At 37.9% G+C, this 22,118-nt stretch overlaps 1 long non-coding RNA gene across 1 annotated transcript in view; it reads left to right on the top strand.

Annotated features, from left to right (window-relative positions):
* Positions 1–21,649, top strand: part of LOC149314601 (uncharacterized) — a 132,332-nt gene extending 110,683 nt beyond the window's left edge. The window contains exon 4 of the long non-coding RNA XR_016281129.1: positions 21,529–21,649. This is a non-coding gene — a long non-coding RNA (uncharacterized LOC149314601). The remainder of the gene's footprint in view (positions 1–21,528) is intronic.
* The last annotated feature ends 469 nt before the right edge of the window (positions 21,650–22,118 follow it).

Here is a 22,118-nt window from a genome sequence, read left to right as displayed (position 1 = left end):
GACAACAACTCCCATATCCCCCCTGCAATCACAGCCCCTGACAATGCTTGCTGAAGCATTCTTGGAACTGTCATCCAAAAAAGGGAACTATTTCAAGGTCAGGGGCCAGCTTCTAAAATCTTTTTGGTCCATATTGAAGACAGATTGGAATCTGGCAATTTGTAAGGCCATTATGTGTGAACTTGTCAGAAAGTGACCTTGATGGTAGAACATGACAGAGTTCTTAGTTGCTTTTCAGACTTCATGAGGCTACTTGACAGAATATAGATTCAATGGTCAGGTCAGTGAAATACTGAATGATTGACCTCTAAGATAATACTGCCTGGCTGGAAATAAACATATAGATACTTATGAGGGTTGCCAGACTCACAAAGCTTCAATGGGAAAAGAGGGGGAATTAATTGGTGAAGAAATAGTGAAATTTAACTAGTTGTTACCATTTCTGTTTCTAATGGCTCTTAACATGTTGTTCACCTTTTTTGCTGCTTCTGCACACTGGTTTCATTGAGCTATTTAACTGAAATATTCCCTTTTTGGTCAGCCAAGAAAAACACTATCAATATCTTTGTGAAGTTGGGAATTTTTTTTTTCACCCATATCCAAAGGATTACCAGAAAGAAAACAGAGACAGCTCCTGTACTTTGAATGCTTAAGAGAGAATTGCAGCAGGCATTTCTTTTTACCTGGTTGCATAGCAAGCAACACCTGCTGAAATGATTTTACATACAGATAAAAAGTATAGAAACCCTCTACTTTTCAGTCTGGCTACCATATACCTTGCATGCTTTATGTAGAAAGGGATATAAATTGAAATAAAATAAATTAATAAATAAGACTTTGGAGAAAGATATTATGATCCTAACCTGTTTACTGTTGCTGAGTGCCTTCAAGTCCTTTACGACTTATGGTGACCCCAAGGCAACTCTATCATGGGGTTTTCTTGGTAAGATTTATTAAGTTTGTCATTGCTTTCTCTTGAGGCTGAGAAAGTGTGACTTGTCCAAGGTCACCCAGTGGGTTTCATGGCCAAGAGGGAATCAAATCCTGGTCTCCAGAGTCATAGTCCAGTGCTCAAATCACTATGCCACACTGGCTGTCCTTAACACGATTAGCCTTAAAGTAGTTTCCTATTAAACCTGAGCTATATTGGGTAGTGCCGCTAAAAACCTGTTTGTTGCTATTATCCACCCTTGAGTTAATCTCAACTCATGGTGATCCTCTAGATGAGACATCTCCAAGATTCTCTGTCTTTCACTGCTCTGCTCAGTTCTTGAAAATTTATACCCGTGGCCTCCTTCATAGAGTCCATCCGTTTAGCATGCGGGCTTCCTCTCTGCTTCCCAACTTCTTTCCTAGCATTATTGTTTTCTTCAATGAGTCATGCCTTTTCATGATGTGGCCAAAGTATGACAGCCTTAGGAGCTTATCACATGAACTTTTAAAATGTTTCAAGCCTCCCAGGCTGCAGCTAGGATGCAGGATGGAGACGGGGATTATTGCATACTAAATTGCTGCCTAATTGCTGCCTGCCATCAGCCCGGGTCCAAGCCAAGTCCCAGCTGTGGTCTGCCAACACTTTTTTGAAGTCAGAAACTTATGGCAATAATAATAATAATAATAATAATAATAATAATATAATAATTATTATTGATAAACATCTTATTAATAATTATGAAATGTATAACATAGCAAGTTCTTTAGAAAAATAAATGTACACATCATAACATTGTCCTCCTGAGTGGCTGACTAATCCACGTCTGCCTCTGTTTTAGTTTCCAGTTCTTTTCTCATTCTTCTATAAATCAGCTGATTTCTTTTTTATCAAATGGGTAAAATTTTAAACTTTCCTTTAAGTGATATTCTAGTTATGTAACTGTGACTAGTGTGATGCTCTGGAAATCATCTTTCATCAATAAAACCAATTTGTTATTTCTCTTTTTTTTCAGGAGCTTGTCAGATAATCTGACACCATATGTAGTAGCGTCTGATCGATAGCTAATTTGTTTAAAATGCCAGGGTTCATTAGTGGTCTAATGCTGTTGTACGGGAAGAGGACAGCAAGCAGAAAGTCAGGCCTAGTTCTCCCATGAGACAGGGTATGACCTTTATTCTCACATAAGGATATAAATCTTCATACATTTCATTCTCACGGGCAAGAATAAATGATTTTAGCATTTTTCTCCTTGCTGTGGGACAATTAGTGAAAACTTTATTTTGTAGACTTTTTGCAGCTCAAGATGTATTTTGCACAAATCATGCATGAGGTCCCTTTGCACAAAAAAATGGCATGTTCTCTACAAAAATACAGTGTCCTTCAGAGGACACAGCATTCCTTCCCCCCCCCCCCCATGTTATTTTCAGTACAGAAAAAATATATCCTGAACTGCGATGATTTCTTGCCCATCTAGGATTCTCCTAATTGGGATTTCCTGACACTCAAGTTACCCATTTTTCAAATATTTTTGAATGTTCTTTCCCATCACCAAATGGATCAGAGAATAGTCACAGTTTGGGGTTAGAGGTCCCCACCTTCTAAACCACAAGCATCTGCCACCACTTCTCTGGCACTTCCGCTAGAATATGGCAGTTGTTATTCACTAGCCTCTCTTTGTGTTTGCATTGTTGCTGGGTTACCAGAACCAAGCTCCACATTACTGCGGCCTCTTGCCTAATACTGACCATAGGTCAGCTGCTAACTGCTCCTACCACTTATTGTACAGGTCAGCTACCACTCTGCAGCCTTCTCCTCCACCTCCAAGCCTTAGAAAAGTGGATCTACGAATACGGTTGCAATGGCGCCTCGATAAGACGGACTCCAAGATAGTTGTGGGGCCGTCTTTGCCAATAGTGAGCCTCGTCCTCTAAAAGGATCTTTTAGAGGCCGGGAAATTCTCCCTTTTGTTGGAAGAATCAGAGGGGGCTCGATGGAAGGTTCAACTCCGGACTGTACTGAGAACTCAGAGTAAGTTTCAACCGCTAAGTGGCTGAGACGGAAGATATACAGACGGAGGGACCTGTAGAGCAATCCACGCTCAGAATTGGCAAGTAGCGATTTGAATCGCACAGAGTCGCCATCAACTAATATCATCATTCTAAATAAAGTATAGGGAAAGAAGGAAGGACACCAGGGATCCTATAAATTAACAGCTACGATTATACCATAAGAACGGGGCGGTAAGAAGATTAAGGTTCTACTGCTGGCTTCTTCGAAGTCCTTATGAATAAATATCACGGAAGCGCAAACAAAAGCATTTGGAGAAACAGACAGTAGCCAACTGTGAGAGATTTATCTCTTCCTTGGAAGTATGTGGCTGGATTGAAAATTAAATTGAAACTTAAACTTAAAATTAAACACCCGGTTTGGCATCCAGAAATATAAAATCCGGACGCACTGGAAAGAGTTAATATAAGTGGCCTTGGAACTCACCTGGGGCAGCTGGAGAGGAGAAAGATAAGATAAGAGTTGCCTTCCAGGAGCAGAGAGGTCGGCGCAGTTGGCCTGCCCTCCAGGAAGGGAGGGAGAGAGTGAGGAGCAGTTCGGAGGACCGACTTTCCAGGAAGGAGAGGAGAGTGAGTTGAGGAGAGGTTCTGGAGGGGGAACTGGAGGAGACGAGTTGCACCCTAGAAGGTCGACGGAAGAAGGCCCGGAAGACAACGGAAGAAAGTCCGGAGGACTAATAGACAGAGGAGACGAGTCTTGGGATAGAGAGACGACGGAAGGGGTTAGGAAGACGGCGGAAGAAGGTTTGGAGGACTAAGAGAAAGAGGAGACGAGTCCGGAGACAGAGAGACGACGGAAGGGACTAGGAAGAAGGCGGAAGAAGGTTCGGAGGACTAAGAGAGAGAGGAGACGAGTCCGGGGATAGAGGGACGACGGAAGGGACTAGTAAGACGGCGGAAGAAAGCGCGGAGGACTAAGAGAGAGAGGAGACGAGTCCGGGGATAGAGAGACGACGGAAGGGACCAATAAAACAACGGAAGAAGAGGTGGGAGTATTTTGACACTGTGCTGGAAGAAAGGTGCTATATATATAATGAATACTAGAAACCAAACTCAGAAAGCACTACAGCAGGCACAAAGTCAAAGGAAACTTTCTACTGATACACCTAAAAATATAGATATGAATCAACTCCTACTGGACAAAATTGACAACCTCGCAATAAATTTGTCGGCAAATTTGGCCAAAGAAATGGACACTTTTAGAAAGGAAATTAAACAGGAAATCAGGTCAGACTTGAAAGAAATAAACCAAACGGTGGACAAATTAATAGTAGATACACAGAAAACTAAACAAAGAGTGGAAATTTTGGAATTTAGAACAGAAAAATTGGAGTCTGATCTGGCGAAATCGCTGTCAAGAAAAGAAGAAGAATTGGATGAGAAGGCAATTTGGGAACAAAAGCTGAGGGAGAAGTGTGTTAAAATAAGAGGTCTACCTGAGGAGAAAAATGAAGATTTGGCGGCAAAATTAATTACAGAAATCGCAAAATTCATGAAAAAAGATCCGGTATTTTTTGATGAAGAGATTGACAAGATATTTCGTATCAACTCAGTGATCGCGAAACAGAAGGGGTTGCCGAGGGATGTAGCGGTGTATTTTGTGCGGAAACGCACAAGAGATTTGTTTCTCACATTACATAACGAAACCTCTTTCTCTTATAATAATCAGGAATTAAAAGTGCTGAAAGACATCCCGGGCAGAATTTTAAGGAAGAGAAAAGACTATATCTTCTTGACTACGTTTTTGAGGAAGGAAGCAATCCCATATCGTTGGGACCTACCAGAAGGTTTAACCTTCTGGTGGAATAAAAAGAGAACAAAAATTTCCACACCAGAACAAGCAAGGGCTTTTCTAAGAAAAGCAACAGAAAAGAATAAAGAATCTAACAAAGGAGAATCAAGACATAAGGTTGAGGCAAGAGCTTCAAGAAAGGACCAAGGAGGTGTGGAAGCGGAAAGCTTAATAGTGGACTTAAGTGGGAATGAGGAAGAGGACCTAGGAGGAGAGGAAAACCCAAACCGCCAATCCTTGGAAGACTTAAATCAGGAAATTGAGTCACAGGAATTGTTGCTGGAGGAAGAAAGATTAAGAAAGGAAGATCAAGAGAGAGAATCCGAAAATCTTTTTGATTGAAATATCGATTTTGCAATTTTTAAAGTGATCTCCAATCAGCTCTGAATTTTTTCTTTTTTCCTTTTCTTTTTTCTTACCCGGTTTTGTCGGCTAATATTATAACCAAATAAACAATTTTTGAATATAAGTAGTTTGTCAAAATAATTCTCTGAAGTGTTTGGGGGATACAGACTGGGTAATGGCTGAATATTTGAAATTCGTGTCCTGGAATGTACAAGGCCTAAATACTCCTCAGAAAAGAAAAAAGATTTGTTATTATCTCCAAAAAATGAAAGTGGATATAATTTGCTTACAGGAAACCAGAATTAAACAAAAAGATAAAAAATATTTAAGATGTGTTAAATTAGGTCAAGAATATATATCAGCGGCGAAAGTGAAAAAAAAAGGGGTAGTTCTATATGTAAGTTCAAAATGGGAAGCCAGAGAGATTGACAGTGATACAGAAGGCCACTATGTAATTGTGGAATTGACATGCAACAATCAAAAAATAATGTTGGTAGGAGTATACGGGCCACTAGACAAGAAAAATAATTTCTATAAGAGATTAAAAGAGAAATTATTAGATTTACAGTTTGACTCCTTAGTGATGTTGGGCGACTGGAACGGAGTAATAGATCCGAAAATAGATAGATTTGCAGAACATAGGAAGAAAAATGAGCAAGGGAAACTTCCGAAGGAATTTTTTAACTTGATGGAATTAATGGTGATTGAGGACGTATGGAGAATAAAAAATGGGGTGAATAAGGATTACACTTTTTTCTCCAACCCTCATAAAACATGGACACGTATTGATATGATCCTGGTCTCGTCGCATCTGCTCCCGAGGGTACACAAGGCACAAATCTTGACAAAAATCTGGTCCGACCACAATCCGGTACAGATAGATTTGAAATTAGGAAATAAAGAGTACAATTGGAAACTAGATGGTTCGTTATTGAAAGATGAAAAAGTGGTAAAACAATTAAATTGGAATATCCAAAATTATTTTAAAGAAAATTTAGAAAAAGGAGTAAATGACCAGATGGTCTGGGATGCTTTTAAGGCAGTTATAAGGGGCTGGCTAATTAAAAAAGCGTCAGAAATTAAGAAAAAAAGAAATGAAAAATTAAACAAATTGAATAAAGATTTGGAGCAAAGAGAGAAAGCATTAAAGAAAAACCCGAAAGATAAAACGACTTTGGCAGAAATAAAATATATACAAAGCCAAATATCGATCCTTACGATAACACAGATGGAAAGGAAATTAAAATTTGTTAAACAGAGATATTACGAATCAGCAAATAAACCGGGGAAATTATTGGCGTATCAAATTAAAAAAGAAAGAGCAAAAAGAAGGATTAACATGTTAAAGGAAGATGGGAGAATATTGAGCAGTCAGAGTCAAATTAAAAAATGCTTTTTAAAATTTTATACTGAATTATTCAAAAAACCTTTAGTTAAAGAGAAAAAAATAGCAAATTATTTAGACTCAACAACAATACAAAAATTAACTGAGGAACAAAAGGATTTGCTAAATAAACCAATCTCAAAAAAAGAAATCCTACAAGCAATACAACAGGCCAAAACTGGTAAAACGCCTGGACCAGACGGTTTTTCGAGTGAATTTTATAAGAGCTGTGCTGAGAGCCTTGTAGGCCCTTTGGAGCGGGTGATGAACGAGGTCATGAGAGGGAAAATACCCCAAACTTGGACGCAATCAATAACTATCTTGATTCATAAGGAAGAAAAAGACCCAACTAATCCAAAAAATTATAGACCGATAGCGTTATTAAATTCGGACTATAAATTATTTGTATCAATTTTGGCGGATAGATTAAAGAAAGTATTGAACAATTGGATCCACCCTGATCAAAGAGGTTTTCTCCCAGGTAGATTGTTAAAAGATAATATTAGGAATTTGATAAATTTAATTGAAATTCATGAAAAGAAAATTGATAAAAAATTGGCTCTTTTTTTCATTGACGCGGAGAAGGCCTTTGACAATATTTATTGGGACTTCATGTTTGGGGTATTAAGAAAAATGGGGGTTGGAGAGAAATTTCAAGGTGCTGTGGAAACGATATATGCAAAACAAGAAACACAGATCGTAGTGAATGGGGAAAAAACACCATCATGTAAAATTTGCAAAGGAGTGAGACAAGGTTGTCCTCTATCACCACTATTATTTATATTGACTTTAGAAGTATTGTTGGAGAAGATTAGACAGGCCCAGAATATAGAAGGTTTCAAATTAAAGGGGGGAGAATATAAATTGCGTGCATACGCAGACGACGTGGTCCTAACTATCTCAAATGCAAATGAATGTATAGAGCAAATGATAAAAGTACTAAAAAAGTTTGGGAAAGTAGCAGGATACAGAGTCAATGGGGATAAAACAAGTATACTGGCAATGAATATGACTAGAGAAGAAAAGACGTTTCTACAGGTAAAATCAGGATACAAAATAGTGAATTCAGTAAAATACCTTGGAGTAAATTTAACAACTAAAAATATAGAATTATTTAAAAACAACTATGAAAAAATGTGGAAAGGGGTGAAAATTGATCTGGAAAAATGGGCTAAATTGCAAACCTCCTGGATGGGTAAAATTTCTATAATTAAAATGGCGATACTACCAAGGTTTATGTTTTTATTTCAGAATTTACCGGTAATTGGAAATGACAAATATTTTAAGACATGGGAAAAGGAGATTTCGAAATTTATTTGGGGAGGAAAAAAAGCAAGGATTAAAAGCAAGATTCTACAGGATTCGGCAGAGAGAGGGGGACTCGCCCTTCCTAACCTAAGATGGTATTACTATGCCTGCGTGATGGATTGGGTATTAGATTGGGTTAAACTTCAAAAAAAGAGGACAATAAATTTAGAGAAAATTGATTTAAAATTTGGGCTCCATGGGTATTTATTTTATGATAAAATTAGAGCAGACGCAAACTTTAATAATCACTTGATTAGAAGAAACCTTTTAAGAGTCTGGAAGAAATATAAATATAGATGGTGTACGAAGCTCCCACTTTGGACATCGTCAAATGAAGCATTGTTTAAAAGAGAAGAACTGAAAAAAGACTATTGGGTGTCATATAAAGATATAACTAAATTACAAAAAGGGGAGAGGGTCATGAAAACCCAGGAGGAATTGATTAAGGAGGGATATTCATGTAACTGGTTCTCCTACCTACAACTTCGAGAGAGATTTAATTTAGATAGAAAATTATACGGCATTGGTCCTGCGGAACCAGAATTAGAAAAAATCTTAAAAGATCCCACAAAACAAATCTCAAAAGTATATAATCTAATTAGAAAAGTCGAATTAGAACAAGAAACCGTGAAGGAATTTATGGTCAAGTGGGCACAAGATTTGGGGGAACAAATTCACCTGGAAGATTGGGAAAAAATCTGGAAGATAAAAATTAAATATACTCCATGTGTATTGTTAAAAGAAAACGTATACAAGACAATTTATAGGTGGTATTTAACACCTTTTAAGATTTCAAAGATGTTTAAAAATAATAAAAATAAATGTTGGAAATGTAAAAGAAATATAGGTACATACTTGCACTGCTGGTGGAGTTGTAGTAAATCAAAAAAATATTGGAAACAAATACATAAAGAAATTGAAAAGATAACAAACTTTAAAGAAAAAGCCAAACCCAGGCTGTACCTCTTAAATATAACAGGTACCCAAGAGTTGGATAAGGAAAAAGATAAACTACTTTTTTTCTTGATTACGGCCGCTAGAGTCTCCTATGCAAAATTCTGGCGACTCGAAGAAACTCCGAACATAGAGGATTGGAGATTGAAGGTAATGGAGTACTTTGAAATGGACAAACTGACCACTCTACTCGGAAAAGGCACTCTGGACGTTTTTGATAAAACATGGAACCCATGGAAGAAATATTTGAAAAAGGAAATGGGGGATATTACACAGTTGGAGCGTGAGGAATAAGAGAAAGAGAAAGCAGAGGAAAGAGTTTCTGTGATAGTAATAATATAAAGGATTGGATTTAGGAAATGGAGTAGTTCCTATAATGGTTATTATGGATTCGATGGAAACGGTATAACTTGTAATGAAAAAGAGTTAGTGATATGTAATAATAAGTTAAGGAAGGATACTGGTAGTTAGCCTTAGAAAGGGAGAGAGTATGTGTAACATATAGGATTAAGTTAAAGTTGGTAAGATGAAGAAGAGGTTACAGAAAAGAGGACATTAGAGTTATTAGATTTTAAATGTATGGTAAATTTTGTAGGAAAATGTATATGTTTGATGTGTATATATTCAAATCTTTAATAAAAAAAAAAAAAGAAAAAAAAAAAAGAAAAGTGGATCTATGGCTTATAGAACCCTTGTTCACTGTAGCGGATAATGCTCATTTTGTCTGGTGGAGCAGCTGGTGGTAGGTGGAATGACCAAAAAGCTACAGCTGGGGTATGAGCAACACAAGTCGAAACCATATTTTTGAACCCAGTTTATTTATTTATCATTACACTTCTGTTCTAGCAGAAACCTTTTTCACATGAAGGCTCTTCCCAGTTGGTCTGAAGAAGCATGAGGTCTTACAGATCTTTGAGTTTTTCCAGTTGTTTCTACCTCTGTATCTATCTGTTCTATTCATCTTGTGGCAGAGCTATTTGTAGTGATTTCTTGCATCTAAACTGAATTTGTAGCATAGTGGTTTGAGCATTAGATTACAACCCTGGGGACCAGGTTTTGATTTTCTGGCCATGAAACCCTTGGATGACCTTGTGTAAGTCACACTGTATCAACTTCAAGGGAAGGCAATGGCAAACCTCTTTGGAACAAAACTTGATAAGAAAAGGCCATGATAGGTTCTCCTTAGGGTCACCATAAATCAAAAACAACTTGAAAGTATACACAACAACAACAACAAGAACAAAACAAAAAACAAAAAACTAGGACTCATCAACGTTTTGTTTTCTTTAGAACCTGTGCAAGGTCTGTTGAGAGTGTGCTATGGTCTGAAGGTCAAATTTTCATCTCTTTGAATTTTCATGTTTTTTTAAAAAATATCAAGTTATAGTGCAAAAGTGCCATTTCAATGATGCAATGTAGCACTAAAAACCTAGAAAAATTAAACCAAAAGAAAAAGAAATTAGGATAAGAGAAAGGAACATATTGTTTTAGTGTGCCTAGTAATTAAAAAGGCCACTTTAGGGAATAAAAAATTGCATCTGGTGCTTAGAATTGCAAGGAATTGGTTTGGGACAATGGGAGTGTCATTTGTACACCAACAGTTACCAAAACCTTCCAGCACATTTGTCCCATCTGGAGGGCTCCTGTGTCTGAAGTGGACAAATTAAGACAATGGAGGGAAATTGAAAAATAGATAAATAGAGGGCTCAAGAAACATGTGGAACTCAATCCAAAACATGATTACAAGTTTTTAAAGAAATGAAATTAATGAGTAGGGAAAATATGAACAAGAAAAGAAACTAGTTTCTAAACTAGTGAAGGATAACGAGACCTTAACTTTCTACTTATACTGTACACCTGCTTGCACATCCAGACTAGAAAAGCTACTTTTGGAGTATGGGGATTATCACACGGCAGGCTTACATGGGTTAAACACTGACAAAATGCTCCTTAAGCACAAAGGTGTGATAGCTGGTCATGCTTCTGATCTGTCATTGAGGCGTCCCCTTGCCTCTCTCATCCTCAAAGCATTTGAGGAGCAGCCATTTCTTCAATAACCCATGGTAAATAAGCCTCCCATGTGATAATCCCCTATGACTCTCAGAATTGCCCAGCCAACATGGCCACTGGAAAATACTGTGAGTTGTACTTCAGTAATAAGACACACACACACATGCACACACATACCCTGCATCTTGTCTTCATCTGTCTTTCTATCTCTCACACACAGATTTGATGCATATGGAGTTGGAGTCTTGTGTGACCCTTGGTTGGGAGGAAGTGATTTACATGTTAATCTTTGTTTTGGTCTGTTGTTGAACTATAACTATAAAAAACTTTTATTGTACATGACCATAGGTTGTCACAAAAATAACAAAAAACAAAAAACAAACAGGCATAGTGAAAATGGGAAGTGAATAAAATACAAAAATATCACAATATACATAGTTTTAAAACCATATTAAGTTCTGGAATTTTCTTAAATTTAAATGACAAAGATCGCTCAAACATTATAGGAATGCATAGTTTATTCTGTATCATATAAGGTAGCTTCATGACTGGCCTGTGCCTTGGCTAAAGTTAATAAGAAAGATGTGGCTCTTGTAAATATAGTGGGTTCATTTTTGTAAACTAAAACATTTATTTTTTGACTTACTGCCCAGAAGTCTTTAACTTGTAGGGGACCTGAAAGGAATTTATTCCTAATTTCAGATGACAAGGGACATCTAAATAGATAATGAGAAAGATCTACAATTTCATTTTGATCACAGTGACAGAAACACAATTGGTATGATATTTTGGCAAATCTGCCCTCTACTACTGATAAAGGCATCAGTTGAAATCTGGCTAATGAATATTCCCTCCTTAAGCAGCATTTGTCGATTTTAAACAAATAGTAACCCGATCCATGGGTTGTTTTTTTTAAAGTAAACTATACCATGTTACCCAGAGCTGCATAATCATCATCTTAATGTTACCCAGAGCTGCATAATCATCTTGCAGACAGCTGTCAAGCACCCGGAATTTCAATTTTTTCTTTGACTTTATTTTCTCTTTTTGGTGAAAGAATGCCTCTGAAAACCCGAATTTGGTAAGAAGAGTGAGTATGTTGTGCACCCATATTTTGTCTCTTAAGGGGGCAGTGGTCAGTTGTTCATTGTAACAAAGTTTTGCAAGTAGATTTTCAGGAGCTGAAAATATAAGAATAGACAGTTGAGGAACAAGGATAAGAACATGTTTCCAGTCTCAAAAACTGTCCTGGAGTTCACCTTAGAACCCCCAGAATGTTCTTCAAATCTTGTTCTGTAAACATTCCAGATCATACGCCTTCTGGAGTCCCAACATCTCTGCTCCAAATAATACCTGTGGTTGTAGTTTTTTCTTAATGAGTTGCCAAATTGGCAGGACCTGTCTTCCAGCTGAAGAGTACCAAAATTTAAGAATGGCTCTAATAAGCTGTTCTGCCTTAATTTTGGTTGCATTGATGTGAGGGTGCCAGGTTCCAGAAGCAGTGAACAATATGCCCAAATATCGGTAGGATTTAACTTGTTCTCTCCCCCCCCCCCCCCCCCAATGTGCCAATATGCTTCTTGATTCTTTCTCTGAATACTACAACTTTAATTTTCTCATAGTCGATAGTTTATTATCTTGGCAGTAGGAGCTGAAGTTCACTAAAAATCTTCTGAGCCTAATTTGGGTATAGGATAGAAGGACCTTATCATCGGTATACATAAGCAAAGATATCTTCCTACCACAAATGTTTGGGGAAAAGAATTTCTTCTCTTTCATGTGTTGGACTATGTCATTCATGTAAAACATAAAGAGGAAAGGGGCTAGAACACAGCCTTGTTTTACACCTCTTTTAGCTGGTATGGATTCAGTATATGCTCTTTCTGTGGGAGTTCTCATCTTTAAGTATGTTTCAGTGTGCAGCATCTTAACTAAATACCCAGTAGAGACTCCCCTGGTTTGCTCTGCGAGGAAGCCACAGCAGACAAACCGTGCGGCTTCCTTGCGGAGCAAAAAGAATCCACAAAAAGCGGGTTCTTTTTGCAGCGCCATAATGACGCCGCAGTGCACCAATGGTGCACTCGCAATGTCATTATGGTGCCATGACATGCGGACACTAGGCATCCGTACAGGGCGCCTCCATTTTGACATACGGAAGAAATGCTAGGATTGCGGGGTGTCTGTAAGAGATGCCTGAGGCAACCCTAGCACATCATCAAGATGTGCCACGAGGCCTGGCTATACCGGGCCAAAGTAACTGAAGGTCTACATTGGTCTTCAAGAGTTTTTCCCAAAGCAATGTGTGATCTATGAAGTTGAAGGCAGCATTTAGATCTACAAAGACAGCATAGAGGTATCCTTTTTGTTGGAGTGTATATTTAGTGATCAGATGGTTTAAAACAAAGCAATTATCAAGAGAAGAATACTCTTTCCTGAATCCAGACTGTTCTTCATTGAAGATGTTGTTTTCTGTTGCCCATTGTTCAAGCTTATCTAGCAGATATCTGGCATAAACTTTGGCTACAATTTCAATCAAGCTAATAGGGTGGTAGTTTAATGGTTGTGACTAGTCCCCCTTTTTATGAATGGGGACATTGATACTTTGCTTCCATCCCTTAGGGATAATGCCGGTCTGGTTAATGTAATTGAACCTTTGGCACAGTAGAGCCGCCTACCAGCTTATATTCTCCTTGAACACTTCTCCAAGATTCCATATTTTCCAATAGCTTTACCCCATTGCAAACATATATTATCTGTTTTTTCAACTACTTGCATTAATGCCAAAGATCTAATGAGTTTAGTTCATAGTTTAGTGTCTGTTCCTTACTTTTGCTCTTGGACATATTGAAGATTGTGTAAAAATGGTTCAGCCATGTTTCATGAGGAATAGTTGAAACTGCTATGATTCCACATGATTTCACTTGGGTGTTTACAATGTACCAGTAAAAACAAAACCTTTCACTTCTAGTGCTTGGGCTACTTCTGTTCATATTTGCTCCTGAAATAAGGTTTTTTTTTAAAAATTTTAATTTTAATTTTTTATGAGTGTTTTATATTCCTTTTTGGCATTTAGCAGCAGTATTCCAAGACACTATTGCAAGGCTACTTTGATTGTTGCTGTGAGTAGATAGTCAGTATTTCTCTTGATAGTCTGTACAAAGGGGCATTATGGTTAGAATTTGTTTTTCATTAGTAACTTCATGTCTGGGAATCCTAGCTCTAGAGTAAACTGAGTCAATTGCATCTTTGTGAAATGAGAAATTCCTGTTTGATTAGGAGTTTTACCATGTCCCTCTTATAGAGTTGTGTGAGTAGTGTCGAGATTTTGGAACCCTTGATTTAATTTTATAGTGTGGTAAATATAGTTTGTGATTCGTGTTTTTTCCCTGGGAGTTATATAAGTTCCTATTATCATCTCCTTAAAATTGTCATTTTTATCCATCCAGTTAATTTTGGAACTTGTAGAACTATTTTATTCATGTAGAACTCTAGTATTCTTAGAGAGTAAAGAGAGTAAGAGTTTAGGAATTATAGAGCCATTTTGAATTAACAGTTCATGATTCTGTGAGAGCAATATTTTATTCCTGATTTCCCTGCTGGTTCTAACATTGTCAATACTAAGTTAAACTGTTCCTTTAAGGCCTTTTGAGACAAAAAAAAAAAAAAAAAAACATTGTGAAACTCAGTCTCCTGCCACCACAGTGGAATCTGTGTTATTTCTCTCAGGTTTTGGAGTAAAGTTCTTCTGTTGAGGGGAAAGCCATACTCGTCTTTCACTTGCCAGTTATGAATGGTTAGGATAGCAAATTCCTCATTATTATTAGAACCCCAAGGTGAGAAATAGGAGTAGATGTTTTAAGATGATGGTTTGTAGGGTTAGTCCTCACTATCCTGGAGTCTTGTCTTAGTATGGTGTATACTGTGTGAGGGTCAATAGAATCAGTTGGCAAGTCTCAGAGTATTCATCTAAGGTAATCAGAGAGGACTCAGGTGGAGTGGATAAGAGGTCCTCAAACTCTGTTGCTTGTTCACTGAACTGTAGTTTTTTTTTTCCTTCTCCAGTTTCTTTGTGGAATGGTGAGTTAAAACAAGCAGTTGTATTTTCTGTAGAGTTGCAAGGAGTACTCCAGAACCTTATCTGGCCCTTCTGAAGGCAAGCAATTTATGTTAGGTTCAGTGTTATCATTGGGGACATCAGCTTTAGGATTGGTTGAATCTGCTGGAACATATTTACTCTCATTCTTATCCTTAATCTCAGTGGGGGGGATCAGCAGTTAGTATACCCACCCGAATTAATTCACAAATTACAAATAGTGTAGACTGAAGTCCAGAAATATTTTGCTCTAGCTTGTTCAAATTTCCAAAAATCTTGTCTGTCAGTGTGCTAGTCATAAAGCAATGATCTCTCAAAATAGTGTACATCTGTAAATTGTCCTCTGAAGTATTGAGCTCCATTGGCTTCATCAGTTGCATTTGCTTTTATATTCAAATCTGGGATAACAGAATTGGATGTCACAGAATTGCTTAATTCCTAGGAACTCAGAGCACTGGTTTCCAGTGAGTTTTGTGCAATAAGTTGTACTGTTTCGTTTTCTTGTTCACTAAAACTAGTAAATCTATTAGAACTGGTTTCAGGTTGTTTGTTCTGCAGTTGGCCATCTGATTTTCTGGATTACTCTCCTTGAGTGATGGAAAATAGTCCTTTAATACTTTAGAAGCTTTTGTGGAATTATGTTAAAAAATTTTTGAAGGCGCTTTCCTGTTTTTATCTTGGTTTTGTGTCTTAACTATGTTGGTATTATATATAGCACAGAGTAATAAGATACAGAGTGTTGGAGAACAGATCTTTTCCTATGCTGAATTTGATGGAAACTGAGACTACTGTCTCTTTAATTTATTTCACAGTCACTCTCCCTTAAGGTTACTACAATCACAGTATTTCTCGTCAACAGGAGTTAATTTGATTATCCAAATTCCAAAAATTCCCAAATTTGTTGTTACTTGTTTCTTCTAAAACCTATGTGGTAGTTTGCAGGGCTTGGAGGTTTGTTTGGCTTGGAGGTTTGTTTGGAGTTAAAAGATTGAAGTTTGTATGGAACAGAGATTTCACCTTTACTAGCCACTTTCCTCAAAAGATGTTGCCTCCTTTGGTCTGTTGTTGTATAGGAAGGCCTCAGGGTGGGAGGATATACGGGAGGATATGTGTGTCTATTTAATTAGCAATCCATTGTCTGCGAGGAAAGCCCCTGACTGTTGATGATATTCATTTGCATGTGTTGAGTCTTAGTTTTTGTGTTTTTCAGGACTGATGGCCAAACTTTGTAAATACAATAAAATAAAAAAGGATAGGAAGTTCTTAAGACTGGGATGGGCAAACAGAATGCAATTAGAGTCAGATTTTGGTAGAGGCCAAGCTGGCCAAGTGAACAACTCAGAAAAAATTACTCTCTTGGACTATTACTTCCTGAATATTCCAACCAACGTAACCAGTGACAGCTGGGAGATTCAGGGAGCAACAGTCCAGAAAAATAACTTTTCCCAAGGATTATGTCTTGTGTGCATGGTTACTTGCACAGTCATGCTTTTCCTGCTACCTGACTATCTAATTATTGGGTTAGATAATGGAATTTATTATGCTCCTTACCTTCCACTCTGTTCCCGTCACGTAAACTTCACCGATCTGCAACAGGAGCCTCCTGGTGGGACTGTGGATGGTGCAATGTTTCCGTTTTCGTCATGGAAGAGTTATCGTAAATGTTTTTAAAAGGGTCCTTTTTAAATAACAATTTAATCCATTTTTAAAAAAGGTCCCCTTTTTAAACACTTACAATAATGCTTCCATGATGAAAATGGAAGCGTTGCGCCATCCACAATCGCACCAGAATGCTCCTGTCGCAGATTGGTGACGTTTACGCGATGTGAGCAGAGTGCAACGTAAGGAGTGTGATAAACTCAAATGGAGACACAACAGTGTATGATTCACATGTGTGATGACACTTAACAAAACTTTTATGTACAGGACAAGAAAGGGGGCATGGCAGGACCTAGTTAGAAAAGACTTTGGTTTTTAGCTGAAAGACAAAGGTTATCGTTTCATGATATCAAGGTTTTCTACAGATCCTACATCCCAACCATCACCAGATCTCCCCTTTGAAAAACAAATGTGAAAGCTGCTTCAATTAGAATGCATATTCAGTGCACAGTGACAGTGAGGCAGTTGACAGTGCCTCAGGCAGTTGATCTTGGGTGTCTTGCAAGGGCAGAACTTTCTGAGTTATTCAATTTATCATTACAGTGTTTTTTTTAAACTGCTAGGAAGAAGGGGTGAGGCTCTTGTAGAATTGCATGACTCAAATACCACAATAAATTGCTTTGCATCAGGGTCAGTGCACCTTGACTTGCCAGGGGAACAGTTGCAGTTGTGCCCCAGGCAGAAAAAACATCTGAGTCTGGCCCTGCAGAAACTACAGGTTAGTTCTGCTTGAAAAAAAGAACATGGAAGCAATTGTGTGTGAAACTACATAGAAGAATAATATCCAATGATCAAGGGAAGGTGGTGAGTCAAGTTCCATATCATACTGTCAGCAGCAGAAAAGCAAATTTTCAGGAATTCAGAAAGATAGTAACCATGAACAGCATATCTCACTAACTCTCAATGGTTCTAACAGTATTTATCTTGAGCTATATATGGAGCAAGTTCTTTGTACACTTATTCTGAACTAAATTTCACTGAACTTACTATATTTACTTCAGAGCAATGGCAGCTAGTGGCTTGCTTATCAGTGGGACTTGTTGCAACAACTCCACTGGCTTGGGGTACATTTATGGGCACAGTCTGAAGTATTAAGTCCAAAACACACTGCAGAAAATAATCCGGTTTGAGACTGCTTTAACTGTCCTGGCTCAATGCTAGGCAGTTCTGGGAATTGCAGTTTTGTGAGACGTTGAGTCTTCTCTGTCAGAGAGCTCTGGTGTCACAATAAACTGTAATTCCCAGGATTCCCTAGCACTGAGCCAGGGCAGTTAAAGTGCTTTCAAACTGGATTATTTCTACATTGTGTTTTGGACCTTAGTTATTACTTACAAAATGCAGGTTATTTGAAGGACTGTTTTCCTGTATGAGCCTATTTGAGCCGTAAAATCGTCAGAGGGGGCATTTAGTCTGTCCCATTACCTTCCCAGAGATGTTTGATGGAAACAAGGGAGAGGGCCTTCTCAGTGACTGTGCACAGACTCTGGAAAACCTTTACAGGGAGGCTTCCTCCAAGAGTTTTAGAAACTGACTATGATGGGCTTTTAATGGTATGTTGTTTTCCTGATTTTTTCAAATAGTTTTTTTCTTTTAGTTAATTTAACTCTATAGGTTGTTTAATTATTTTTATGCACAAATTCACGCTTTGAAATGTATTTATGTTTTTTCATGTTTTTAATCATACCCTTGCCAATCTTGGAAAACAAAGTCAAGCCTTATGCTAAAGCGCAAACTGGAAATTAACTCCCAACACCCCTTCCTGCTGAGGAGAATATGGTTTCATTGTTGAAAGCAATCAGTACTTAACTATCTTCTCTACCTATGGAGATTTGTCAAACTGGCTCAGACTGGTAACCTTCCCCCTATTTTTGGTAAGGTATTGTGCAGCTTCCAGAGAGGTTAATCAACCCTATAATTAACTGGCTTTTATCTTGTGTACATATCCCCTTGTTGTCTCCTGCCCAGACTATCACAGAATCATTATCAGTGCAGAAAGGACCACCTCTGCCCTTTGCAAGTGCATGTTTTTATTATTTAAATCTTCTATAAAACAACACTGAGCTCATATTTTTCCCTATAGAGGGGTTCCCTTCACTTTTGGGGGGCAACCGCCAATTTAGGAAGAGTTTCCTTCACTTTTTGATAGATACAGAGATACAGAGAGGGTCTTTCTCTGATACCTGCTTTCTGCTGCTCCAGTACCAGTCATCTCCTTTATGTTGGAGGGTGAGAAAATCTATCTATGAGAAATGGAAAAAGGAGGAAATCACCAAAGAGGAATTCATACAAATACCTAGCATCTGTAGGGGGACAGTCAGAAAAGCTAAAGCTCAGAATGAGCTCAGGCATCCAAGAGAGGTTAAGACCAATATAAAGGGCTTTTGGGGGTATGTCCATAGGAAAAGGAAGAAGACAATGGTAAGGCCACTGTGTGGAGAAGATGGTGAAATGCTAACAGGAGACAGAGAAAAGGTAGAACTACTAAACACCTTCTTGGTTTCAGTCTTCTCACACAAGAAAAAGAGTGCTCAACCTGAGGAAAATGGAGCAGAGGACAGAATAGGGGAAAAGCAGCACAGAATAAGTAAAGAGGTAATACAGGAATACTTGGTTAATCCATATGAATTTATATCTCTGGAACCAAATGAACTACATCCAAGGGTATTAAAAGAACTGGCAGAAGTAATATCAGAGCCACTGGCAATGATATTTGAGAACTCCTGGAGAACAGGAGAAGTCCCAGGAGGGCAAACATAGTCCCTGTCTTCAAAAAGGGATAAAAAAAAGGACCCAACCAATTATTGCCCAGTTAGCCTGACATCAATACCAGGAAAGATTCCAGAGCAGCTCATTAAACAGGGGATCTGTAAGCATTTAGAAAGGAATGCCATAATCACAAAATGTCAACATGGGTTTCTGGGGGAAAAAAAGTCATTCCAGACTAATCTGATCTCTTTTTTTATATAAAATTACCAGATTGGTAGGTGAAGGGAATGCTGTGCATGTAGCATATCTTGATTTCAGTAAGGCCTTTGACAAAGTCCTCCACAATATTCTGGCAAACAAGCTAGTAAAATGTGGGCTAGACGATGCACCTGTTGGATTTGTAATTGTTTGTCATTTGTAACTGGTATATTTGTAATTGGTTGAATGGCCAAGCCCAAAGAGTGCCCAGCAATGGCTCCTTTTCATCCCAGAGAGAAATGACTAGTGGGGTGCTAGTTCCCTTGTCATTTTGCCTACAGGGAAGAGAGCTTCTGTTACACATAGAGACTCTCCACACAAGCATGGAGCCCTATGAATTAGCATACCTGATCATATCAAGTCTTCATGCATAGCAGGTGCTTTTTATTCCAGATAGCTCTGTTCACTCTAAATAAACACTTATGAGACTGTTATTGTGTATTCTAGGCAAATTGAATAAAGACTGATGATGGAAGGAGCCAGATAGTGTACTTCTTCTCATGCATTATTATAATAACCTGAATAGGGCTACATGTATTCGCAAGAAGTATCTAACTCAAGTAAGCACAAGAAGCATGCTCACCGCCCACAATAATTTCACTGAAATATTACTTCTCACTTGAAAAGAAATCAGAAATCAATTTCTTCTCCATTAAATTGCATGAGAATGGTAGGGGAATAATTCTGGGAACAATTCCTGCCATAACACTAGAGATACTAACTCACCAGCGTCCTTTTTCACTACACAGTTATATTACTATAATTCCACTTTAATCTACCATGGCAACATCCTATATAGGCTTGGGAGTTGCATTTTAGGAAGGAGCATATAGAATTCACAGCTAGTACCTCCCTAAACTATAAACGTCATATTCCATAGTATGAAGCCATGGAAGTTAAAGTGGAGACATAATGCAATGATTGTGTAGTATGAAATGGTCCTTGCTGCCAGGCAATGCCCTTTTATTCATCTAGGCACTGATGATTTGTTTTAGTTTTAGTCTGATTTTTATCTCCTCCATATGATTTTATACTGCTTTTTATATATTCTGTAGTCATTGAATGTGTGTATTTTAATTATTTTTGTAACAACTTTTATGTATTTCAACTATTTTTGTATTTCCTAGCCATGCAAGCAATTCATAGAAATGAATGAATGAATGATTTGTTCTTTTTTTAAAAATACTATATTGATTCTCTAAATAAACTTTTTAAAAAAATAATCAGTGTTTCTGAAGAATTAAAGGTTGAAAACTACAAATTTCTGCAAACATGTAGTCACATAGTGATGAGGTGGGTAAAAGACAAAAATACATTTCCCCATGTAACTGCCTCATTGTTCCCTCTGTGTGTGTATGCCTTCAAGTCATTTGTTCACGTATGGTGACCCCATAGGCTTTTCTTAGGTAAGGAATACTCAGAGGTGGTTTTGCCAGTTCCTTCCTGTCTGGGGCAAATTCAAAATAAACACTTATGAGATTGTCATTGTGCATTCTAGGCAAATTGCCCTCTAAGATGAATGTGACCTATAAATATTAAACCAAAGAAAAGGAATGAGTGAGAAGCTCTTCTTTTTCATAATAATAATGTGAACAAAATAATGACTTATGACAAGGTTGGGTATCCCCTGGGGAAATAAAATTGTGGGGTGTATATGTATACAGATATCTTTAAGCTACAGCAGAGCCTAAATCGTTCCAATTGACAACTGTGACTAAAGCCCCAGAGAATAGTGCTGTGCTTGTTGAGATGATACATCCATCACTTTGGGAAAGTATTAGCAAATCTAAATATGAAAATGATGAAACACATGGCCCTTAGGAGAATAGTGTCAGGCATAGAAAATGGCTAGAAAGGTCTCCCTTTCTTTTGATTAGTATGCCATTCACTGGAGCAATTCTGAAAGCAGAATGCTGTGAAAGCTTTGCCTTCCAGTGTGGCACAGCTACAATGCATATACTCTTCTATGTCTCTGTTTTCTTAATGCACCTTGAAAGCAATGTCTGTTCATTCCTCAAGGTTTATGCATGAAAGGACAATGTAGGGCAATTTTCTCAACTGATACTCAGATTCAATCTGGAGTTTGCCACTACAGCCTGGATGCCATATTGCAATTGCAAAAGAGAACACCAGCATCTGGATGAGGAACACAGGTACTTAATAACAGCAACTTTTTAAAAAGTGGCACAAAAACATGCTTTGCAGAAAAAGTTTTAGACTTGTGGAGACATATAACCGTTTCTTTAAAAAAATGTCGAGCCTTTCCTAATCCATTTATGGCAGGAATTATTATGTGGGGACCAGGGCCATTACATCCCTTTATGTCATCATTTTGATGGGCCTGCAAAGGAAATGGATGTGTTTTGGGGAGGATAGTATGGGGTTCTGAGGTGCTTGTAGAGGTAAGATGGTGATAGTTTTCCATGTTTGCACATGTTTAAAGGGCTTTCTGTGTGGTTTGTGACAAAAATTGCCCCTGAATTAAAAATTTAAAAAGGGGTGCTGGAGGCTTTGGGGACTACAAAACTATGCCAATCTCTGATTTATAAGAACAAAAGAAATGAAGGGAGGGAGGGAGGAGTGGGAGAAATAGAAATGATACTGAGAAA

This window comes from Sceloporus occidentalis, unplaced genomic scaffold (genome assembly GCF_023333645.1).
Source record: "Sceloporus occidentalis isolate IW3139 unplaced genomic scaffold, rSceOcc1.0.p SCAF_4, whole genome shotgun sequence".
NCBI classification, from domain to species: domain Eukaryota; kingdom Metazoa; phylum Chordata; class Lepidosauria; order Squamata; family Phrynosomatidae; genus Sceloporus; species Sceloporus occidentalis.
This window is presented reverse-complemented; position numbering and strand designations above follow the sequence as displayed.